The sequence below is a fragment of the Rhipicephalus microplus genome, chromosome 4, assembly GCF_043290135.1.
Source record: "Rhipicephalus microplus isolate Deutch F79 chromosome 4, USDA_Rmic, whole genome shotgun sequence".
Classification (NCBI taxonomy): domain Eukaryota; kingdom Metazoa; phylum Arthropoda; class Arachnida; order Ixodida; family Ixodidae; genus Rhipicephalus; species Rhipicephalus microplus.
The window spans coordinates 189,597,705-189,616,701 of NC_134703.1; the positions used below are offsets into that span (position 1 = coordinate 189,597,705).

An 18,997-nucleotide genomic window follows, 5' to 3' on the forward strand; every position below is an offset into this window, starting at 1 on the left:
GGTTTCACCGAAACGCAAGAACTGTTGAATCCCGCTTTCACTCTTCTCCCGTCTGCCGAAATAGCTCAGTTGGGAGAGCGTTAGACTGAAGATCTAAAGGTCCCTGGTTCGATCCCGGGTTTCGGCGTCCAAAGCACATTTTTGTTAAATCTGTCGGTATGCAAGTATTTTGCAATAATTCTAACGAGTGAAACGATTACGCAGGTGAACACACATGCTTGTTAAAAAAATGCTGATTCAGAATGCATCGCGGCAGTAGGCGTTGCAAAAGAACCGGAACAGCGTGAAAGACATGTAATAATGTGCAACAGCCAAAATAAAGCGGTTTTAGCGAAACGCAAGAAGTGTTGAATCTCGCTTTCACTCTTCTCCCGTTTGCCGAAATAGCTCAGTTGGGAGAGCGATAGACTGAAGATCTAAAGGTCCCTGGTTCGATCCCGGGTTTCGGCGTCCAAAGCACATTTTTGTTAAATCTGTCGGTATGCAAGTATTTTGCAATAATTCTAACGAGTGAAACGGTTACGCAGGTGAACACACATGCTTGATAAAAAATGCTGATTCAGAATGCATCGCGGCAGTAGGCGTTGCAAAACAACCGGAACAGCGTGAAAGACATGTAATAATGTGCAACAGCTAAAATAGAGCGGTTTTACCGAAACGCTAGAACTGTGGAATCCCGCTTTCACTCTTCTCCCGTCTGCCGAAGTAGCTCAGTCGGTAGAGCGTTAGACTGAAGATCTAAAAGTCCCTGGTTCGATCCCGGGTTTCGGCGTCCAAAGCACTTTTTTGTTAAATCTGTCGGTATGCAAGTATTTTGCAATAATTCTAACGAGTGAAACGGTTACGCAGGGGAACACACATGCTTGATAAAAAAATGCTGATTCAGAATGCATCGTGGCAGTAGGCGTTGCAAAAGCACCGGAACAGCGTGAAAGACATGTAGTAATGTGACAAAGCTAAAAGAAAGCGGTTTTACCGAAACGCAAGAACTGTTGAATCCCGCTTTCACTCTTCTCCCGTCTGCCGAAATAGCTCAGTTGGGAGAGCGTTAGACTGAAGATCTAAAGGTCCCTGGTTCGATCCAGGGTTTCGGCGTCCAAGCACATTTTTGTTAAATCTGTCGGTATGCAAGTATTTTGCAATAATTCTAACGACTGAAACGATAACGCAGGTGAACACACATGCTTGATAAAAAAATGCTGATTCGGAATGCATCCCGGCAGTAGGCTTTTCAAAAGAACCGGAACAGCGTGAAAAACATGCAATAATGTGCAACAGCTAAAATAAAGCGGTTTTACCGAAACGCAAGAACTGTTGAATCCCGCTTTCACTCTTCTCCCGTCTTCCGAAATAGCTCAGTTGAGAGAGCGTCAGACTGAAGATCTAAAGGTCCCTGGTTCGATCCCGGGTTTCGGCGTCCAAAGCACTTTTTTGTTAAATCTGTCGGTATGCAAGTATTTTGCAATAATTCTAACGAGTGAAACGGTTACGCAGGGGAACACACATGCTTGATAAAAAAATGCTGATTCAGAATGCATCGTGGCAGTAGGCGTTGCAAAAGCACCGGAACAGCGTGAAAGACATGTAGTAATGTGACAAAGCTAAAAGGAAGCGGTTTTACTGAAACGCAACAACTGGTAAGTCCCTCTTTCACTCTTCTCCCGTCTGCCGAAATAGCTCAGTTGGGAGAGCGTTAGACTGAAGTTCTAAAGGTCCCTGGTTCGATCCCGGGTTTCGGCGTCCAAAGCACATTTTTGTTAAATCTGTCGGTATGCAAGTATTTTGCAATAATTCTAACGAGTGAAACGATTACGCAGGTGAATACACATGCTTGTTAAAAAAATGCTGATTCAGAATGCATCGCAGCAGTAGACGTTGCAAAAGTACCGGAACAGCGTGAAAGACATGTAATAATGTGCAAAACTAAAATAAAGCGGTTTTACCGAAACGTAAGAACTGTTGAATCCCGCTTTCACTCTTCTCCCGTCTGCCGAAATAGCTCAGTTGGGAGAGCGTTAGACTGAAGATCTAAAGGTGCCTGGTTCGATCCCGGGTTTCGGCGTCCAAAGCACATTTTTGTTAAATCTGTCGGTATGCAAGTATTTTGCAATAATTCTAACGAGTGAAACGATTACGCAGGTGAACACACATGCTTGTTAAAAAAATGCTGATTCAGAATGCATCGCGGCAGTAGGCGTTGCAAAAGAACCGGAACAGCGTGAAAGACATGTAATAATGTGCAACAGCCAAAATAAAGCGGTTTTAGCGAAACGCAAGAAGTGTTGAATCTCGCTTTCACTCTTGTCCCGTCTGCCGAAATAGCTCAGTTGGGAGAGCGATAGACTGAAGATCTAAAGGTCCCTGGTTCGATCCCGGGTTTCGGCGTCCAAAGCACATTTTTGTTAAATCTGTCGGTATGCAAGTATATTGCAATAATTCTAACGAGTGAAACGGTTACGCAGGTGAACACACATGCTTGATAAAAAATGCTGATTCAGAATGCATCGCGGTAGTAGGCGTTGCAAAACAACCGGAACAGCGTGAAAGACATGTAATAATGTGCAACAGCTAAAATAAAGCGGTTTTACCGAAACGCAAGAACTGTGGGATCCCGCTTTCACTCTTCTCCCGTCTGCCGAAGTAGCTCAGTTGGTGGAGCGTTAGACTGAAGATCTAAAGGTCCCTGGTTCGATCCCGGGTTTCGGCGTCCAAGCACATTTTTGTTAAATCTGTCGGTATGCAAGTATTTTGCAATAATTCTAACGAGTGAAGCGATTACGCAGGTGAACACACATGCTTGATAAAAAAATGCTGATTCAGAATGCATCGCGGCAGTAGGCGTTGCAAAAGAACCGGAACAGCGTGAAAGACATGTAATAATGTGCAACAGCTAAAAAAGGCGGTTTTACCGAAACGCAAGAACTGTTGAATCCCGCTTTCATTCTTCTCCCGTCTGCCGAAATAGCTCACTTGGGAGAGCGTTAGACTGAAGATCTAAAGGTCCCTGGTTCGATCCCGGGAATGGCGTCCAAAGCACATTTTTGTCAAATCTGTCGGTATGCAAGTATTTTGCAATAATTCTAACGAGTGAAACGATTACGCAGGTGAACACACATGCTTGTTAAAAAAATGCTGATTCAGAATGCATCGCGGCAGTAGGCGTTGCAAAAGAACCGGAACAGCGTGAAAGACATGTAATAATGTGCAACAGCTAAAATAAAACGGTTTTACCGAAACGCAAGAACTGTTGAATCCCGCTTTCACTCTTCTCCCGTCTGCCGAAATAGCTCAGTTGGGAGAGCGTTAGACTGAAGATCTAAAGGTCCCTGGTTCGATCCCAGGTTTCGGTGTCCAAAGCACATTTTTGTTAAATCTGTCGGTATGCAAGTATTTTGCAATAATTCTATCGAGTGAAACGGTTACGCAGGTGAACACACATGCTTGATAAAAAAATTCTGATTCAGAATACATCGCGGCAGTAGGCGTTGCAAAAGAACCGGAACAGCGTGAAAGACATGTAATAAAGTGCAATAGCTAAAATAAAGCGGTTTTACCGAAACGCAAGAACTGTTGAATCCCGCTTTCACACTTCTCCCGTCTGCCGAAATAGCTCAGTTGGGAGAGCGTTAGACTGAAGTTCCGAAGGTCCCTGATTCGATCCCTTGTTTCGGCGTCCAAAGCACTTTTTTGTTAAATCTGTCGGTATGCAAGTATTTTGCAATAATTCTAACGAGTGAAACGGTTACGCAGGGCAACACACATACTTGATAAAAAAATGCTGATTCAGAATGCATCGTGGCAGTAGGCGTTGCAAAAGCACCGGAACAGCGTGAAAGACATGTAGTAATGTGACAAAGCTAAAAGGAAGCGGTTTTACTGAAACGCAACAACTGGTAAGTCCCTCTTTCACTCTTCTCCCGTCTGCCGAAATAGATCAGTTGGGAGAGCGTTAGACTGAAGTTCTAAAGGTCCCTGGTTCGATCCCGGGTTTCGGCGTCCAAAGCACATTTTTGTTAAATCTGTCGGTATGCAAGTATTTTGCGATAATTCTAACGAGTGAAACGATTACGCAGGTGAATACACATGCTTGATAAAAAAATGCTGATTCAGAATGCATCGCAGCAGTAGACGTTGCAAAAGTACCGGAACAGCGTGAAAGACACGTAATAATGTGCAAAAGCTAAAATAAAGCGGTTTCACCGAAACGCAAGAACTGTTGAATCCCGCTTTCACTCTTCTCCCGTCTGCCGAAATAGCTCAGTTGGGAGAGCGTTAGACTGAAGATCTAAAGGTCCCTGGTTCGATCCCGGGTTTCGGCGTCCAAAGCACATTTTTGTTAAATCTGTCGGTATGCAAGTATTTTGCAATAATTCTAACGAGTGAAACGATTACGCAGGTGAACACACATGCTTGTTAAAAAAATGCTGATTCAGAATGCATCGCGGCAGTAGGCGTTGCAAAAGAACCGGAACAGCGTGAAAGACATGTAATAATGTGCAACAGCCAAAATAAAGCGGTTTTAGCGAAACGCAAGAAGTGTTGAATCTCGCTTTCACTCTTCTCCCGTCTGCCGAAATAGCTCAGTTGGGAGAGCGATAGACTGAAGATCTAAAGGTCCCTGGTTCGATCCCGGGTTTCGGCGTCCAAAGCACATTTTTGTTAAATCTGTCGGTATGCAAGTATTTTGGAATAATTCTAACGAGTGAAACGGTTACGCAGGTGAACACACATGCTTGATAAAAAATGCTGATTCAGAATGCATCGCGGCAGTAGGCGTTGCAAAACAACCGGAACAGCGTGAAAGACATGTAATAATGTGCAACAGCTAAAATAGAGCGGTTTTACCGAAACGCTAGAACTGTGGAATCCCGCTTTCACTCTTCTCCCATCTGCCGAAGTAGCTCAGTTGGTAGAGCGTTAGACTGAAGATCTAAAGGTCCCTGGTTCGATCCCGGGTTTCGGCGTCCAAGCACATTTTTGTTAAATCTGTCGGTATGCAAGTATTTTGCAATAATTCTAACGAGTGAAACGGTTACGCAGGTGAACACACATGCTTGATAAAAAAATGCTGATTAAGAATGCATCGTGGCAGTACGCGTTGCAAAAGCACCGGAACAGCGTGAAAGACATGTAATAATGTGACAAAGCTAAAAGAAAGCGGTTTTACCGAAACGCAAGAACTGTTGAATCCCGCTTTCACTCTTCTCCCGTCTGCCGAAATAGCTCAGTTGGGAGAGCGTTAGACTGAAGATCTAAAGGTCCCTGGTTCGATCCAGGGTTTCGGCGTCCAAGCACATTTTTGTTAAATCTGTCGGTATGCAAGTATTTTGCAATAATTCTAACGACTGAAACGATAACGCAGGTGAACACACATGCTTGATAAAAAAATGCTGATTCAGAATGCATCCCGGCAGTAGGCTTTTCAAAAGAACCGGAACAGCGTGAAAAACATGCAGTAATGTGCAACAGCTAAAATAAAGCGGTTTTACCGAAACGCAAGAACTGTTGAATCCCGCTTTCACTCTTCTCCCGTCTTCCGAAATAGCTCAGTTGAGAGAGCGTTAGACTGAAGATCTAAAGGTCCCTGGTTCGATCCCGGGTTTCGGCGTCCAAAGCACTTTTTTGTTAAATCTGTCGGTATGCAAGTATTTTGCAATAATTCTAACGAGTGAAACGGTTACGCAGGGGAACACACATGCTTGATAAAAAAATGCTGATTCAGAATGCATCGTGGCAGTAGGCGTTGCAAAAGCACCGGAACAGCGTGAAAGACATGTAGTAATGTGACAAAGCTAAAAGGAAGCGGTTTTACTGAAACGCAACAACTGGTAAGTCCCTCTTTCACTCTTCTCCCGTCTGCCGAAATAGCTCAGTTGGGAGAGCGTTAGACTGAAGTTCTAAAGGTCCCTGGTTCGATCCCGGGTTTCGGCGTCCAAAGCACATTTTTGTTAAATCTGTCGGTATGCAAGTATTTTGCAATAATTCTAACGAGTGAAACGATTACGCAGGTGAATACACATGCTTGATAAAAAAATGCTGATTCAGAATGCATCGCAGCAGTAGACGTTGCAAAAGTACCGGAACAGCGTGAAAGACATGTAATAATGTGCAAAAGCTAAAATAAAGCGGTTTTACCGAAACGTAAGAACTGTTGAATCCCGCTTTCACTCTTCTCCCGTCTGCCGAAATAGCTCAGTTGGGAGAGCGTTAGACTGAAGATCTAAAGGTCCCTGGTTCGATCCCGGGTTTCGGCGTCTAAAGCACATTTTTGTTAAATCTGTCGGTATGCAAGTATTTTGCAATAATTCTAACGAGTGAAACGGTTACGCAGGTGAACACACATGCTTGATAAAAAATGCTGATTCAGAATGCATCGCGGCAGTAGGCGTTGCAAAACAACCGGAACAGCGTGAAAGACATGTAATAATGTGCAACAGCTAAAATAAAGCGGTTTTACCGAAACGCAAGAACTGTTGAATCCCGCTTTCATTCTTCTCCCGTCTGCCGCAATAGCTCAGTTGGGAGAGCGTTAGACTGAAGATCTAAAGGTCCCTGGTTCGATCCCGGGAGTGGCGTCCAAAGCACATTTTTGTTAAATCTGTCGGTATGCAAGTATTTTGCAATAATTCTAACGAGTGAAACGATTACGCAGGTGAACACACATGCTTGTTAAAAAAATGCTGATTCAGAATGCATCGCGGCAGTAGGCGTTGCAAAAGAACCGGAACAGCGTGAAAGACATGTATTAATGTGCAACAGCTAAAATAAAACGGTTTTACCGAAACGCAAGAACTGTTGAATCCCGCTTTCACTCTTCTCCCGTCTGCCGAAATAGCTCAGTTGGGAGAGCGTTAGACTGAAGTTCCGAAGGTCCCTGATTCGATCCCTTGTTTCGGCGTCCAAAGCACTTTTTTGTTAAATCTGTCGGTATGCAAGTATTTTGCAATAATTCTAACGAGTGAAACGGTTACGCAGGGCAACACACATACTTGATAAAAAAATGCTGATTCAGAATGCATCGTGGCAGTAGGCGTTGCAAAAGCACCGGAACAGCGTGAAAGACATGTAGTAATGTGACAAAGCTAAAAGGAAGCGGTTTTACTGAAACGCAACAACTGGTAAGTCCCTCTTTCACTCTTCTCCCGTCTGCCGAAATAGATCAGTTGGGAGAGCGTTAGACTGAAGTTCTAAAGGTCCCTGGTTCGATCCCGGGTTTCGGCGTCCAAAGCACATTTTTGTTAAATCTGTCGGTATGCAAGTATTTTGCGATAATTCTAACGAGTGAAACGATTACGCAGGTGAATACACATGCTTGATAAAAAAATGCTGATTCAGAATGCATCGCAGCAGTAGACGTTGCAAAAGTACCGGAACAGCGTGAAAGACATGTAATAATGTGCAAAAGCTAAAATAAAGCGGTTTCACCGAAACGCAAGAACTGTTGAATCCCGCTTTCACTCTTCTCCCGTCTGCCGAAATAGCTCAGTTGGGAGAGCGTTAGACTGAAGATCTAAAGGTCCCTGGTTCGATCCCGGGTTTCGGCGTCCAAAGCACATTTTTGTTAAATCTGTCGGTATGCAAGTATTTTGCAATAATTCTAACGAGTGAAACGATTACGCAGGTGAACACACATGCTTGTTAAAAAAATGCTGATTCAGAATGCATCGCGGCAGTAGGCGTTGCAAAAGAACCGGAACAGCGTGAAAGACATGTAATAATGTGCAACAGCCAAAATAAAGCGGTTTTAGCGAAACGCAAGAAGTGTTGAATCTCGCTTTCACTCTTCTCCCGTCTGCCGAAATAGCTCAGTTGGGAGAGCGATAGACTGAAGATCTAAAGGTCCCTGGTTCGATCCCGGGTTTCGGCGTCCAAAGCACATTTTTGTTAAATCTGTCGGTATGCAAGTATTTTGGAATAATTCTAACGAGTGAAACGGTTACGCAGGTGAACACACATGCTTGATAAAAAATGCTGATTCAGAATGCATCGCGGCAGTAGGCGTTGCAAAACAACCGGAACAGCGTGAAAGACATGTAATAATGTGCAACAGCTAAAATAGAGCGGTTTTACCGAAACGCTAGAACTGTGGAATCCCGCTTTCACTCTTCTCCCATCTGCCGAAGTAGCTCAGTTGGTAGAGCGTTAGACTGAAGATCTAAAGGTCCCTGGTTCGATCCCGGGTTTCGGCGTCCAAGCACATTTTTGTTAAATCTGTCGGTATGCAAGTATTTTGCAATAATTCTAACGAGTGAAACGGTTACGCAGGTGAACACACATGCTTGATAAAAAAATGCTGATTAAGAATGCATCGTGGCAGTACGCGTTGCAAAAGCACCGGAACAGCGTGAAAGACATGTAATAATGTGACAAAGCTAAAAGAAAGCGGTTTTACCGAAACGCAAGAACTGTTGAATCCCGCTTTCACTCTTCTCCCGTCTGCCGAAATAGCTCAGTTGGGAGAGCGTTAGACTGAAGATCTAAAGGTCCCTGGTTCGATCCAGGGTTTCGGCGTCCAAGCACATTTTTGTTAAATCTGTCGGTATGCAAGTATTTTGCAATAATTCTAACGACTGAAACGATAACGCAGGTGAACACACATGCTTGATAAAAAAATGCTGATTCAGAATGCATCCCGGCAGTAGGCTTTTCAAAAGAACCGGAACAGCGTGAAAAACATGCAATAATGTGCAACAGCTAAAATAAAGCGGTTTTACCGAAACGCAAGAACTGTTGAATCCCGCTTTCACTCTTCTCCCGTCTTCCGAAATAGCTCAGTTGAGAGAGCGTTAGACTGAAGATCTAAAGGTCCCTGGTTCGATCCCGGGTTTCGGCGTCCAAAGCACTTTTTTGTTAAATCTGTCGGTATGCAAGTATTTTGCAATAATTCTAACGAGTGAAACGGTTACGCAGGGGAACACACATGCTTGATAAAAAAATGCTGATTCAGAATGCATCGTGGCAGTAGGCGTTGCAAAAGCACCGGAACAGCGTGAAAGACATGTAGTAATGTGACAAAGCTAAAAGGAAGCGGTTTTACTGAAACGCAACAACTGGTAAGTCCCTCTTTCACTCTTCTCCCGTCTGCCGAAATAGCTCAGTTGGGAGAGCGTTAGACTGAAGTTCTAAAGGTCCCTGGTTCGATCCCGGGTTTCGGCGTCCAAAGCACATTTTTGTTAAATCTGTCGGTATGCAAGTATTTTGCAATAATTCTAACGAGTGAAACGATTACGCAGGTGAATACACATGCTTAATAAAAAAATGCTGATTCAGAATGCATCGCAGCAGTAGACGTTGCAAAAGTACCGGAACAGCGTGAAAGACATGTAATAATGTGCAAAAGCTAAAATAAAGCGGTTTTACCGAAACGTAAGAACTGTTGAATCCCGCTTTCACTCTTCTCCCGTCTGCCGAAATAGCTCAGTTGGGAGAGCGTTAGACTGAAGATCTAAAGGTCCCTTGTTCGATCCCGGGTTTCGGCGTCCAAAGCACATTTTTGTTAAATCTGTCGGTATGCAAGTATTTTGCAATAATTCTAACGAGTGAAACGGTTACGCAGGTGAACACACATGCTTGATAAAAAATGCTGATTCAGAATGCATCGCGGCAGTAGGCGTTGCAAAACAACCGGAACAGCGTGAAAGACATGTAATAATGTGCAACAGCTAAAATAAAGCGGTTTTACCGAAACGCAAGAACTGTTGAATCCCGCTTTCATTCTTCTCCCGTCTGCCGCAATAGCTCAGTTGGGAGAGCGTTAGACTGAAGATCTAAAGGTCCCTGGTTCGATCCCGGGAGTGGCGTCCAAAGCACATTTTTGTTAAATCTGTCGGTATGCAAGTATTTTGCAATAATTCTAACGAGTGAAACGATTACGCAGGTGAACACACATGCTTGTTAAAAAAATGCTGATTCAGAATGCATCGCGGCAGTAGGCGTTGCAAAAGAACCGGAACAGCGTGAAAGACATGTATTAATGTGCAACAGCTAAAATAAAACGGTTTTACCGAAACGCAAGAACTGTTGAATCCCGCTTTCACTCTTCTCCCGTCTGCCGAAATAGCTCAGTTGGGAGAGCGTTAGACTGAAGATCTAAAGGTGCCTGGTTCGATCCCAGGTTTCGGTGTCCAAAGCACATTTTTGTTAAATCTGTCGGTATGCAAGTATTTTGCAATAATTCTATCGAGTGAAACGGTTACGCAGGTGAACACACATGCTTGATAAAAAAATTCTGATTCAGAATACATCGCGGCAGTAGGCGTTGCAAAAGAACCGGAACAGCGTGAAAGACATGTAATAAAGTGCAATAGCTAAAATAAAGCGGTTTTACCGAAACGCAAGAACTTTTGAATCCCGCTTTCACACTTCTCCCGTCTGCCGAAATAGCTCAGTTGGGAGAGCGTTAGACTGAAGTTCCGAAGGTCCCTGATTCGATCCCTTGTTTCGGCGTCCAAAGCACATTTTTGTTAAATCTGTCGGTATGCAAGTATTTTGCAATAATTCTAACGAGTGAAACGATTACGCAGGTGAACACACTAGCTTGTTAAAAAAATGCTGATTCAGAATGCATCGCGGCAGTAGGCGTTGCAAAAGAACCGGAACAGCGTGAAAGACATGTAATAATGTGCAACAGCTAAAATAAAGCGGTTTTATCGAAACGCAAGAACTGTTGAATCCCGCTTTCACTCTTCTCCCGTCTGCCAAAATAGCTCAGTTGGGAGAGCGTTAGACTGAAGATCTAAAGGTCCCTGGTTCGATCCCGGGTTTCGGCGTCCAAAGCACTTTTTTGTTAAATCTGTCGGTATGCAAGTATTTTGCAATAATTCTAACGAGTGAAACGGTTACGCAGGGGAACACACATGCTTGATAAAAAAATGCTGATTCAGAATGCATCGTGGCAGTAGGCGTTGCAAAAGCACCGGAACAGCGTGAAAGACATGTAGTAATGTGACAAAGCTAAAAGGAAGCGGTTTTACTGAAACGCAACAACTGGTAAGTCCCTCTTTCACTCTTCTCCCGTCTGCCGAAATAGCTCAGTTGGGAGAGCGTTAGACTGAAGTTCTAAAGGTCCCTGGTTCGATCCCGGGTTTCGGCGTCCAAAGCACATTTTTGTTAAATCTGTCGGTATGCAAGTATTTTGCAATAATTCTAACGAGTGAAACGATTACGCAGGTGAATACACATGCTTAATAAAAAAATGCTGATTCAGAATGCATCGCAGCAGTAGACGTTGCAAAAGTACCGGAACAGCGTGAAAGACATGTAATAATGTGCAAAAGCTAAAATAAAGCGGTTTTACCGAAACGTAAGAACTGTTGAATCCCGCTTTCACTCTTCTCCCGTCTGCCGAAATAGCTCAGTTGGGAGAGCGTTAGACTGAAGATCTAAAGGTCCCTTGTTCGATCCCGGGTTTCGGCGTCCAAAGCACATTTTTGTTAAATCTGTCGGTATGCAAGTATTTTGCAATAATTCTAACGAGTGAAACGGTTACGCAGGTGAACACACATGCTTGATAAAAAATGCTGATTCAGAATGCATCGCGGCAGTAGGCGTTGCAAAACAACCGGAACAGCGTGAAAGACATGTAATAATGTGCAACAGCTAAAATAAAGCGGTTTTACCGAAACGCAAGAACTGTTGAATCCCGCTTTCATTCTTCTCCCGTCTGCCGCAATAGCTCAGTTGGGAGAGCGTTAGACTGAAGATCTAAAGGTCCCTGGTTCGATCCCGGGAGTGGCGTCCAAAGCACATTTTTGTTAAATCTGTCGGTATGCAAGTATTTTGCAATAATTCTAACCAGTGAAACGATTACGCAGGTGAACACACATGCTTGTTAAAAAAATGCTGATTCAGAATGCATCGCGGCAGTAGGCGTTGCAAAAGAACCGGAACAGCGTGAAAGACATGTATTAATGTGCAACAGCTAAAATAAAACGGTTTTACCGAAACGCAAGAACTGTTGAATCCCGCTTTCACTCTTCTCCCGTCTGCCGAAATAGCTCAGTTGGGAGAGCGTTAGACTGAAGATCTAAAGGTGCCTGGTTCGATCCCAGGTTTCGGTGTCCAAAGCACATTTTTGTTAAATCTGTCGGTATGCAAGTATTTTGCAATAATTCTATCGAGTGAAACGGTTACGCAGGTGAACACACATGCTTGATAAAAAAATTCTGATTCAGAATACATCGCGGCAGTAGGCGTTGCAAAAGAACCGGAACAGCGTGAAAGACATGTAATAAAGTGCAATAGCTAAAATAAAGCGGTTTTACCGAAACGCAAGAACTTTTGAATCCCGCTTTCACACTTCTCCCGTCTGCCGAAATAGCTCAGTTGGGAGAGCGTTAGACTGAAGTTCCGAAGGTCCCTGATTCGATCCCTTGTTTCGGCGTCCAAAGCACATTTTTGTTAAATCTGTCGGTATGCAAGTATTTTGCAATAATTCTAACGAGTGAAACGATTACGCAGGTGAACACACTAGCTTGTTAAAAAAATGCTGATTCAGAATGCATCGCGGCAGTAGGCGTTGCAAAAGAACCGGAACAGCGTGAAAGACATGTAATAATGTGCAACAGCTAAAATAAAGCGGTTTTATCGAAACGCAAGAACTGTTGAATCCCGCTTTCACTCTTCTCCCGTCTGCCAAAATAGCTCAGTTGGGAGAGCGTTAGACTGAAGATCTAAAGGTCCCTGGTTCGATCCCGGGTTTTGGCGTCCAAAGCACATTTTTGTTAAATCTGTCGGTATGCAAGTATTTTGCAATAATTCTAACGAGTGAAATGGTTACGCAGGTGAACACACCTGCTTGATAAAAAAATGCTGATTCAGAATGCATCTGGCAGTAGGCGTTGCAAAAGCACCGGAACAGCGTGAAAGACATGTATTATTGTGCAACAGCTAAAAGAAAGCGGTTTTACTGAAACGCGACAACTGGTAAGTCCCTCTTTCACTCTTCTCCCGTCTGCCGAAATAGCTCAGTTGGGAGAGTGTTAGACTGAAGATCTAAAGGTCCCTGGTTCGATCCCGGGTTTCGGCGTCCAAAGCACATTTTTGTTAAATCTGTCGGTATGCAAGTATTTTGCAATAATTCTAACGAGTGAAACGATTACGCAGGTGAACACACATGCTTGATAAAAAAATGCTGATTAAGAATGCATCGCGGCAGTAGGCGTTGCAAAAGAACCGGAACAGCGTGAAATACATGTAATAATGTGCAATAGATAAAATAAAGCGGTTTTACCGAAACGCAAGAACTGTTGAATCCCGCTTTCACACTTCTCCCGTCTACCGAAATAGCTCAGTTGGGAGAGCGTTAGACTGAAGATCCGAAGGTCCCTGATTCGATCCCTAGTTTCGGCTTCCAAAGCACTTTTTTTGTTAAATCTGTCGGTATGCAAGTATTTTGCAATAATTCTAACGAGTGAAACGGTTACGCAGGTGAACACACATGCTTGATAAAAAAATGCTGATTCAGAATGCATCGTGGCAGTAGGCGTTGCAAAAGCACCGGAACAGCGTGAAAGACAAGCAATGATGTGCAACAGCTAAAAGAAAGCGGTTTTACTGAAACGCAACAACTGGTAAGTCCCTCTTTCACTCCTCTCCCGTCTGCCGAAATAGCTCAGTTGGGAGAGCGTTAGACTTAAGATCTAAAGGTCCCTGGTTCGATCCCGGGTTTCGGCGTCCAAAGCACATTTTTGTTAAATCTGTCGGTATGCAAGTATTTTGCAATTTCTAACGAGTGAAACGGTTACGCAGGTGAACACACATGCTTGATAAAAAAATGCTGATTCAGAATGCATCACGGCAGTAGGCGTTGCAAAAGCACCGGAACAGCGTGAAAGACATGTAATAATGTGACAAAGCTAAAAGAAAGCGGTTTTACCGAAACGCAAGAACTGTTGAATCCCGCTTTCACTCTTCTCCCGTCTGCCGAAATAGCTCAGTTGGGAGAGCGTTAGACTGAAGATCTAAAGGTCCCTGGTTCGATCCAGGGTTTCGGCGTCCAAGCACATTTTTGTTAAATCTGTCGGTATGCAAGTATTTTGCAATAATTCTAACGACTGAAACGATAACGCAGGTGAACACACATGCTTGATAAAAAAATGCTGATTCAGAATGCATCCCGGCAGTAGGCTTTTCAAAAGAACCGGAACAGCGTGAAAAACATGCAATAATGTGCAACAGCTAAAATAAAGCGGTTTTACCGAAACGCAAGAACTGTTGAATCCCGCTTTCACTCTTCTCCCGTCTTCCGAAATAGCTCAGTTGAGAGAGCGTTAGACTGAAGATCTAAAGGTCCCTGGTTCGATCCCGGGTTTCGGCGTCCAAAGCACTTTTTTGTTAAATCTGTCGGTATGCAAGTATTTTGCAATAATTCTAACGAGTGAAACGGTTACGCAGGGGAACACACATGCTTGATAAAAAAATGCTGATTCAGAATGCATCGTGGCAGTAGGCGTTGCAAAAGCACCGGAACAGCGTGAAAGACATGTAGTAATGTGACAAAGCTAAAAGGAAGCGGTTTTACTGAAACGCAACAACTGGTAAGTCCCTCTTTCACTCTTCTCCCGTCTGCCGAAATAGCTCAGTTGGGAGAGCGTTAGACTGAAGTTCTAAAGGTCCCTGGTTCGATCCCGGGTTTCGGCGTCCAAAGCACATTTTTGTTAAATCTGTCGGTATGCAAGTATTTTGCAATAATTCTAACGAGTGAAACGATTACGCAGGTGAATACACATGCTTGATAAAAAAATGCTGATTCAGAATGCATCGCAGCAGTAGACGTTGCAAAAGTACCGGAACAGCGTGAAAGACATGTAATAATGTGCAAAAGCTAAAATAAAGCGGTTTTACCGAAACGTAAGAACTGTTGAATCCCGCTTTCACTCTTCTCCCGTCTGCCGAAATAGCTCAGTTGGGAGAGCGTTAGACTGAAGATCTAAAGGTCCCTGGTTCGATCCCGGGTTTCGGCGTCCAAAGCACATTTTTGTTAAATCTGTCGGTATGCAAGTATTTTGCAATAATTCTAACGAGTGAAACGGTTACGCAGGTGAACACACATGCTTGATAAAAAATGCTGATTCAGAATGCATCGCGGCAGTAGGCGTTGCAAAACAACCGGAACAGCGTGAAAGACATGTAATAATGTGCAACAGCTAAAATAAAGCGGTTTTACCGAAACGCAAGAACTGTTGAATCCCGCTTTCATTCTTCTCCCGTCTGCCGCAATAGCTCAGTTGGGAGAGCGTTAGACTGAAGATCTAAAGGTCCCTGGTTCGATCCCGGGAGTGGCGTCCAAAGCACATTTTTGTTAAATCTGTCGGTATGCAAGTATTTTGCAATAATTCTAACGAGTGAAACGATTACGCAGGTGAACACACATGCTTGTTAAAAAAATGCTGATTCAGAATGCATCGCGGCAGTAGGCGTTGCAAAAGAACCGGAACAGCGTGAAAGACATGTATTAATGTGCAACAGCTAAAATAAAACGGTTTTACCGAAACGCAAGAACTGTTGAATCCCGCTTTCACTCTTCTCCCGTCTGCCGAAATAGCTCAGTTGGGAGAGCGTTAGACTGAAGATCTAAAGGTGCCTGGTTCGATCCCAGGTTTCGGTGTCCAAAGCACATTTTTGTTAAATCTGTCGGTATGCAAGTATTTTGCAATAATTCTATCGAGTGAAACGGTTACGCAGGTGAACACACATGCTTGATAAAAAAATTCTGATTCAGAATACATCGCGGCAGTAGGCGTTGCAAAAGAACCGGAACAGCGTGAAAGACATGTAATAAAGTGCAATAGCTAAAATAAAGCGGTTTTACCGAAACGCAAGAACTGTTGAATCCCGCTTTCACACTTCTCCCGTCTGCCGAAATAGCTCAGTTGGGAGAGCGTTAGACTGAAGTTCCGAAGGTCCCTGATTCGATCCCTTGTTTCGGCGTCCAAAGCACATTTTTGTTAAATCTGTCGGTATGCAAGTATTTTGCAATAATTCTAACGAGTGAAACGATTACGCAGGTGAACACACTAGCTTGTTAAAAAAATGCTGATTCAGAATGCATCGCGGCAGTAGGCGTTGCAAAAGAACCGGAACAGCGTGAAAGACATGTAATAATGTGCAACAGCTAAAATAAAGCGGTTTTATCGAAACGCAAGAACTGTTGAATCCCGCTTTCACTCTTCTCCCGTCTGCCAAAATAGCTCAGTTGGGAGAGCGTTAGACTGAAGATCTAAAGGTCCCTGGTTCGATCCCGGGTTTTGGCGTCCAAAGCACATTTTTGTTAAATCTGTCGGTATGCAAGTATTTTGCAATAATTCTAACGAGTGAAATGGTTACGCAGGTGAACACACCTGCTTGATAAAAAAATGCTGATTCAGAATGCATCTGGCAGTAGGCGTTGCAAAAGCACCGGAACAGCGTGAAAGACATGTATTATTGTGCAACAGCTAAAAGAAAGCGGTTTTACTGAAACGCGACAACTGGTAAGTCCCTCTTTCACTCTTCTCCCGTCTGCCGAAATAGTTCAGTTGGGAGAGTGTTAGACTGAAGATCTAAAGGTCCCTGGTTCGATCCCGGGTTTCGGCGTCCAAAGCACATTTTTGTTAAATCTGTCGGTATGCAAGTATTTTGCAATAATTCTAACGAGTGAAACGATTACGCAGGTGAACACACATGCTTGATAAAAAAATGCTGATTAAGAATGCATCGCGGCAGTAGGCGTTGCAAAAGAACCGGAACAGCGTGAAATACATGTAATAATGTGCAATAGATAAAATAAAGCGGTTTTACCGAAACGCAAGAACTGTTGAATCCCGCTTTCACACTTCTCCCGTCTACCGAAATAGCTCAGTTGGGAGAGCGTTAGACTGAAGATCCGAAGGTCCCTGATTCGATCCCTAGTTTCGGCTTCCAAAGCACTTTTTTTGTTAAATCTGTCGGTATGCAAGTATTTTGCAATAATTCTAACGAGTGAAACGGTTACGCAGGTGAACACACATGCTTGATAAAAAAATGCTGATTCAGAATGCATCGTGGCAGTAGGCGTTGCAAAAGCACCGGAACAGCGTGAAAGACAAGCAATGATGTGCAACAGCTAAAAGAAAGCGGTTTTACTGAAACGCAACAACTGGTAAGTCCCTCTTTCACTCCTCTCCCGTCTGCCGAAATAGCTCAGTTGGGAGAGCGTTAGACTTAAGATCTAAAGGTCCCTGGTTCGATCCCGGGTTTCGGCGTCCAAAGCACATTTTTGTTAAATCTGTCGGTATGCAAGTATTTTGCAATCATTCTAACGAGTGAAACGATTACGCAGGTGAACACACATGCTTGATAAAAAATGCTGATTCAGAATGCATTGCGGCAGTAGGTGTTGCAAAAGAACCGGAACAGCGTGAAAGACATGTAATAATGTGCAACAGCTAAAATAAAGCGGTTTTACCAAAACGCAAGAACTGTTGAATCCCGCTTTCACTCTTCTCCCGTCTGCCGAAATAGCTCAGTTGGGAGAGCGTTAGACTGAAGATCTAAAGGTCCCTGGTTCGATCCCGGGTGTCGGCGTCCAAAGCACATTTTTGTTAAATCTGTCGGTATGCAAGTATTTTGCAATAATTCTAACGAGTGAAACGATTACGCAGGTGAACACACAAGCTTGTTAAAAAAATGCTGATTCAGAATTCATCGCGGCAGTAGGCGTTGCAAAAGAACCGGAACAGCGTGAAAGACATGTAATAATGTGCAACAGCTAAAATAAAGCGGTTTTATCGAAACGCAAGAACTGTTGAATCCCGCTTTGACTCTTCTCCCGTCTGCCAAAATAGCTCAGTTGGGAGAGCGTTAGACTGAAGATCTAAAGGTCCCTGGTTCGATCCCGGGTTTCGGCGTCCAAAGCACATTTTTGTTAAATATGTCGGTATGCAAGTATTTTGCAATAATTCTAACGAGTGAAACGATTACGCAGGTGAACACACATGCTTGATAAAAAAATGCTGATTAAGAATGCATCGCGGCAGTAGGCGTTGCAAAAGAACCGGAACAGCGTGAAATACATGTAATAATGTGCAATAGCTAAAATAAAGCGGTTTTACCGAAACGCAAGAACTGTTGAATCCCGCTTTCACTCTTCTCCCGTCTTCCGAAATAGCTCAGTTAAGAGAGCGTTAGACTGAAGATCCGAAGGTCCCTGGTTCGATCCCGGGTTTAGGTGTCCAAAGCACTTTTTTTGTTAAATCTGTCGGTATGCAAGTGTTTTGCAATAATTCTAACGAGTGAAACGGTTACGCAGGTGAACACACATGCTTGATAAAAAAATGCTGATTCAGAATGCATCGTGACAGTAGGCGTTGCAAAAGCACCGGAACAGCGTGAAAGACATGTAATAATGTGCAACAGCTAAAATAAAGCGGTTTTACCGAAACGCAAGAACTGTTGAATCCCGCTTTCACTCTTCTCCCGTCTGCCGAAATAGCTCAGTTGGGAGAGCGTTAGACTGAAGATCTAAAGGTCCCTGGTTCAATCCCAGGTTTCGGCGTCCAAAGCACATTTTTGTTAAATCTGTCGGTATGCAAGTATTTTGCAATCATTCTAACGAGTGAAACGATTACGCAGGTGAACACACATGCTTGGTAAAAAAATGCTGATTCAGAATGCGTCGCGGCAGTAGGTGTTGCAAAAGAACCGGAACAGCGTGAAAGACATGTAATAAAGTGCAATAGCTAAAATAAAGCGGTTTTACCGAAACGCAAGAACTGTTGAATCCCGCTTTCACACTTCTCCCGTCTGCCGAAATAGCTCAGTTGGGAGAGCGTTAGACTGAAGTTCCGAAGGTCCCTGATTCGATCCCTTGTTTCGGCGTCCAAAGCACATTTTTGTTAAATCTGTCGGTATGCAAGTATTTTGCAATAATTCTAACGAGTGAAACGATTACGCAGGTGAACACACTAGCTTGTTAAAAAAATGCTGATTCAGAATGCATCGCGGCAGTAGGCGTTGCAAAAGAACCGGAACAGCGTGA

The 18,997-nt window shown here is 43.7% G+C and overlaps 50 non-coding genes across 50 annotated transcripts; all 50 read left to right on the forward strand.

Moving 5' to 3' along the window:
- The first annotated feature begins 54 nt into the window (after positions 1 to 54).
- Positions 55 to 127, forward strand: TRNAF-GAA (transfer RNA phenylalanine (anticodon GAA)). The gene has a single exon. It is a non-coding gene; the product is annotated as a tRNA-Phe (tRNA).
- Positions 128 to 377: 250 nt separating this feature from the next.
- On the forward strand, positions 378 to 450 carry TRNAF-GAA (transfer RNA phenylalanine (anticodon GAA)). The gene has a single exon. It is a non-coding gene; the product is annotated as a tRNA-Phe (tRNA).
- A 249-nt stretch (positions 451 to 699) lies between these two features.
- On the forward strand, positions 700 to 772 carry TRNAF-GAA (transfer RNA phenylalanine (anticodon GAA)). Its single transcript has one exon. It is a non-coding gene; the product is annotated as a tRNA-Phe (tRNA).
- Positions 773 to 1,022: 250 nt separating this feature from the next.
- TRNAF-GAA (transfer RNA phenylalanine (anticodon GAA)) lies at positions 1,023 to 1,095 on the forward strand. Its single transcript has one exon. It is a non-coding gene; the product is annotated as a tRNA-Phe (tRNA).
- A 249-nt stretch (positions 1,096 to 1,344) lies between these two features.
- TRNAF-GAA (transfer RNA phenylalanine (anticodon GAA)) lies at positions 1,345 to 1,417 on the forward strand. Its single transcript has one exon. It is a non-coding gene; the product is annotated as a tRNA-Phe (tRNA).
- A 250-nt stretch (positions 1,418 to 1,667) lies between these two features.
- On the forward strand, positions 1,668 to 1,740 carry TRNAF-GAA (transfer RNA phenylalanine (anticodon GAA)). Its single transcript has one exon. It is a non-coding gene; the product is annotated as a tRNA-Phe (tRNA).
- A 249-nt stretch (positions 1,741 to 1,989) lies between these two features.
- On the forward strand, positions 1,990 to 2,062 carry TRNAF-GAA (transfer RNA phenylalanine (anticodon GAA)). The gene has a single exon. It is a non-coding gene; the product is annotated as a tRNA-Phe (tRNA).
- A 250-nt stretch (positions 2,063 to 2,312) lies between these two features.
- TRNAF-GAA (transfer RNA phenylalanine (anticodon GAA)) lies at positions 2,313 to 2,385 on the forward strand. The gene has a single exon. It is a non-coding gene; the product is annotated as a tRNA-Phe (tRNA).
- A 249-nt stretch (positions 2,386 to 2,634) lies between these two features.
- Positions 2,635 to 2,707, forward strand: TRNAF-GAA (transfer RNA phenylalanine (anticodon GAA)). Its single transcript has one exon. It is a non-coding gene; the product is annotated as a tRNA-Phe (tRNA).
- Positions 2,708 to 2,955: 248 nt separating this feature from the next.
- TRNAF-GAA (transfer RNA phenylalanine (anticodon GAA)) lies at positions 2,956 to 3,027 on the forward strand. The gene has a single exon. It is a non-coding gene; the product is annotated as a tRNA-Phe (tRNA).
- A 250-nt stretch (positions 3,028 to 3,277) lies between these two features.
- TRNAF-GAA (transfer RNA phenylalanine (anticodon GAA)) lies at positions 3,278 to 3,350 on the forward strand. Its single transcript has one exon. It is a non-coding gene; the product is annotated as a tRNA-Phe (tRNA).
- Positions 3,351 to 3,923: 573 nt separating this feature from the next.
- Positions 3,924 to 3,996, forward strand: TRNAF-GAA (transfer RNA phenylalanine (anticodon GAA)). The gene has a single exon. It is a non-coding gene; the product is annotated as a tRNA-Phe (tRNA).
- Positions 3,997 to 4,246: 250 nt separating this feature from the next.
- TRNAF-GAA (transfer RNA phenylalanine (anticodon GAA)) lies at positions 4,247 to 4,319 on the forward strand. The gene has a single exon. It is a non-coding gene; the product is annotated as a tRNA-Phe (tRNA).
- A 250-nt stretch (positions 4,320 to 4,569) lies between these two features.
- On the forward strand, positions 4,570 to 4,642 carry TRNAF-GAA (transfer RNA phenylalanine (anticodon GAA)). Its single transcript has one exon. It is a non-coding gene; the product is annotated as a tRNA-Phe (tRNA).
- Positions 4,643 to 4,891: 249 nt separating this feature from the next.
- On the forward strand, positions 4,892 to 4,964 carry TRNAF-GAA (transfer RNA phenylalanine (anticodon GAA)). The gene has a single exon. It is a non-coding gene; the product is annotated as a tRNA-Phe (tRNA).
- Positions 4,965 to 5,213: 249 nt separating this feature from the next.
- Positions 5,214 to 5,286, forward strand: TRNAF-GAA (transfer RNA phenylalanine (anticodon GAA)). Its single transcript has one exon. It is a non-coding gene; the product is annotated as a tRNA-Phe (tRNA).
- Positions 5,287 to 5,535: 249 nt separating this feature from the next.
- TRNAF-GAA (transfer RNA phenylalanine (anticodon GAA)) lies at positions 5,536 to 5,608 on the forward strand. Its single transcript has one exon. It is a non-coding gene; the product is annotated as a tRNA-Phe (tRNA).
- A 250-nt stretch (positions 5,609 to 5,858) lies between these two features.
- On the forward strand, positions 5,859 to 5,931 carry TRNAF-GAA (transfer RNA phenylalanine (anticodon GAA)). Its single transcript has one exon. It is a non-coding gene; the product is annotated as a tRNA-Phe (tRNA).
- Positions 5,932 to 6,181: 250 nt separating this feature from the next.
- TRNAF-GAA (transfer RNA phenylalanine (anticodon GAA)) lies at positions 6,182 to 6,254 on the forward strand. The gene has a single exon. It is a non-coding gene; the product is annotated as a tRNA-Phe (tRNA).
- Positions 6,255 to 6,503: 249 nt separating this feature from the next.
- On the forward strand, positions 6,504 to 6,575 carry TRNAF-GAA (transfer RNA phenylalanine (anticodon GAA)). The gene has a single exon. It is a non-coding gene; the product is annotated as a tRNA-Phe (tRNA).
- Positions 6,576 to 7,148: 573 nt separating this feature from the next.
- Positions 7,149 to 7,221, forward strand: TRNAF-GAA (transfer RNA phenylalanine (anticodon GAA)). The gene has a single exon. It is a non-coding gene; the product is annotated as a tRNA-Phe (tRNA).
- Positions 7,222 to 7,471: 250 nt separating this feature from the next.
- TRNAF-GAA (transfer RNA phenylalanine (anticodon GAA)) lies at positions 7,472 to 7,544 on the forward strand. Its single transcript has one exon. It is a non-coding gene; the product is annotated as a tRNA-Phe (tRNA).
- A 250-nt stretch (positions 7,545 to 7,794) lies between these two features.
- TRNAF-GAA (transfer RNA phenylalanine (anticodon GAA)) lies at positions 7,795 to 7,867 on the forward strand. Its single transcript has one exon. It is a non-coding gene; the product is annotated as a tRNA-Phe (tRNA).
- A 249-nt stretch (positions 7,868 to 8,116) lies between these two features.
- Positions 8,117 to 8,189, forward strand: TRNAF-GAA (transfer RNA phenylalanine (anticodon GAA)). The gene has a single exon. It is a non-coding gene; the product is annotated as a tRNA-Phe (tRNA).
- Positions 8,190 to 8,438: 249 nt separating this feature from the next.
- On the forward strand, positions 8,439 to 8,511 carry TRNAF-GAA (transfer RNA phenylalanine (anticodon GAA)). Its single transcript has one exon. It is a non-coding gene; the product is annotated as a tRNA-Phe (tRNA).
- Positions 8,512 to 8,760: 249 nt separating this feature from the next.
- Positions 8,761 to 8,833, forward strand: TRNAF-GAA (transfer RNA phenylalanine (anticodon GAA)). The gene has a single exon. It is a non-coding gene; the product is annotated as a tRNA-Phe (tRNA).
- A 250-nt stretch (positions 8,834 to 9,083) lies between these two features.
- TRNAF-GAA (transfer RNA phenylalanine (anticodon GAA)) lies at positions 9,084 to 9,156 on the forward strand. The gene has a single exon. It is a non-coding gene; the product is annotated as a tRNA-Phe (tRNA).
- A 250-nt stretch (positions 9,157 to 9,406) lies between these two features.
- On the forward strand, positions 9,407 to 9,479 carry TRNAF-GAA (transfer RNA phenylalanine (anticodon GAA)). Its single transcript has one exon. It is a non-coding gene; the product is annotated as a tRNA-Phe (tRNA).
- A 249-nt stretch (positions 9,480 to 9,728) lies between these two features.
- TRNAF-GAA (transfer RNA phenylalanine (anticodon GAA)) lies at positions 9,729 to 9,800 on the forward strand. The gene has a single exon. It is a non-coding gene; the product is annotated as a tRNA-Phe (tRNA).
- A 250-nt stretch (positions 9,801 to 10,050) lies between these two features.
- TRNAF-GAA (transfer RNA phenylalanine (anticodon GAA)) lies at positions 10,051 to 10,123 on the forward strand. Its single transcript has one exon. It is a non-coding gene; the product is annotated as a tRNA-Phe (tRNA).
- A 573-nt stretch (positions 10,124 to 10,696) lies between these two features.
- Positions 10,697 to 10,769, forward strand: TRNAF-GAA (transfer RNA phenylalanine (anticodon GAA)). Its single transcript has one exon. It is a non-coding gene; the product is annotated as a tRNA-Phe (tRNA).
- Positions 10,770 to 11,019: 250 nt separating this feature from the next.
- Positions 11,020 to 11,092, forward strand: TRNAF-GAA (transfer RNA phenylalanine (anticodon GAA)). Its single transcript has one exon. It is a non-coding gene; the product is annotated as a tRNA-Phe (tRNA).
- A 250-nt stretch (positions 11,093 to 11,342) lies between these two features.
- On the forward strand, positions 11,343 to 11,415 carry TRNAF-GAA (transfer RNA phenylalanine (anticodon GAA)). Its single transcript has one exon. It is a non-coding gene; the product is annotated as a tRNA-Phe (tRNA).
- Positions 11,416 to 11,664: 249 nt separating this feature from the next.
- Positions 11,665 to 11,736, forward strand: TRNAF-GAA (transfer RNA phenylalanine (anticodon GAA)). The gene has a single exon. It is a non-coding gene; the product is annotated as a tRNA-Phe (tRNA).
- Positions 11,737 to 11,986: 250 nt separating this feature from the next.
- TRNAF-GAA (transfer RNA phenylalanine (anticodon GAA)) lies at positions 11,987 to 12,059 on the forward strand. Its single transcript has one exon. It is a non-coding gene; the product is annotated as a tRNA-Phe (tRNA).
- Positions 12,060 to 12,632: 573 nt separating this feature from the next.
- On the forward strand, positions 12,633 to 12,705 carry TRNAF-GAA (transfer RNA phenylalanine (anticodon GAA)). Its single transcript has one exon. It is a non-coding gene; the product is annotated as a tRNA-Phe (tRNA).
- Positions 12,706 to 12,954: 249 nt separating this feature from the next.
- On the forward strand, positions 12,955 to 13,027 carry TRNAF-GAA (transfer RNA phenylalanine (anticodon GAA)). The gene has a single exon. It is a non-coding gene; the product is annotated as a tRNA-Phe (tRNA).
- A 574-nt stretch (positions 13,028 to 13,601) lies between these two features.
- On the forward strand, positions 13,602 to 13,674 carry TRNAL-UAA (transfer RNA leucine (anticodon UAA)). Its single transcript has one exon. It is a non-coding gene; the product is annotated as a tRNA-Leu (tRNA).
- A 248-nt stretch (positions 13,675 to 13,922) lies between these two features.
- Positions 13,923 to 13,995, forward strand: TRNAF-GAA (transfer RNA phenylalanine (anticodon GAA)). Its single transcript has one exon. It is a non-coding gene; the product is annotated as a tRNA-Phe (tRNA).
- Positions 13,996 to 14,244: 249 nt separating this feature from the next.
- Positions 14,245 to 14,317, forward strand: TRNAF-GAA (transfer RNA phenylalanine (anticodon GAA)). The gene has a single exon. It is a non-coding gene; the product is annotated as a tRNA-Phe (tRNA).
- A 250-nt stretch (positions 14,318 to 14,567) lies between these two features.
- On the forward strand, positions 14,568 to 14,640 carry TRNAF-GAA (transfer RNA phenylalanine (anticodon GAA)). The gene has a single exon. It is a non-coding gene; the product is annotated as a tRNA-Phe (tRNA).
- Positions 14,641 to 14,890: 250 nt separating this feature from the next.
- Positions 14,891 to 14,963, forward strand: TRNAF-GAA (transfer RNA phenylalanine (anticodon GAA)). Its single transcript has one exon. It is a non-coding gene; the product is annotated as a tRNA-Phe (tRNA).
- Positions 14,964 to 15,212: 249 nt separating this feature from the next.
- TRNAF-GAA (transfer RNA phenylalanine (anticodon GAA)) lies at positions 15,213 to 15,284 on the forward strand. The gene has a single exon. It is a non-coding gene; the product is annotated as a tRNA-Phe (tRNA).
- A 250-nt stretch (positions 15,285 to 15,534) lies between these two features.
- Positions 15,535 to 15,607, forward strand: TRNAF-GAA (transfer RNA phenylalanine (anticodon GAA)). Its single transcript has one exon. It is a non-coding gene; the product is annotated as a tRNA-Phe (tRNA).
- A 573-nt stretch (positions 15,608 to 16,180) lies between these two features.
- On the forward strand, positions 16,181 to 16,253 carry TRNAF-GAA (transfer RNA phenylalanine (anticodon GAA)). Its single transcript has one exon. It is a non-coding gene; the product is annotated as a tRNA-Phe (tRNA).
- A 249-nt stretch (positions 16,254 to 16,502) lies between these two features.
- TRNAF-GAA (transfer RNA phenylalanine (anticodon GAA)) lies at positions 16,503 to 16,575 on the forward strand. Its single transcript has one exon. It is a non-coding gene; the product is annotated as a tRNA-Phe (tRNA).
- A 574-nt stretch (positions 16,576 to 17,149) lies between these two features.
- On the forward strand, positions 17,150 to 17,222 carry TRNAL-UAA (transfer RNA leucine (anticodon UAA)). Its single transcript has one exon. It is a non-coding gene; the product is annotated as a tRNA-Leu (tRNA).
- Positions 17,223 to 17,471: 249 nt separating this feature from the next.
- Positions 17,472 to 17,544, forward strand: TRNAF-GAA (transfer RNA phenylalanine (anticodon GAA)). The gene has a single exon. It is a non-coding gene; the product is annotated as a tRNA-Phe (tRNA).
- A 250-nt stretch (positions 17,545 to 17,794) lies between these two features.
- On the forward strand, positions 17,795 to 17,867 carry TRNAF-GAA (transfer RNA phenylalanine (anticodon GAA)). Its single transcript has one exon. It is a non-coding gene; the product is annotated as a tRNA-Phe (tRNA).
- A 574-nt stretch (positions 17,868 to 18,441) lies between these two features.
- On the forward strand, positions 18,442 to 18,514 carry TRNAF-GAA (transfer RNA phenylalanine (anticodon GAA)). Its single transcript has one exon. It is a non-coding gene; the product is annotated as a tRNA-Phe (tRNA).
- The last annotated feature ends 483 nt before the right edge of the window (positions 18,515 to 18,997 follow it).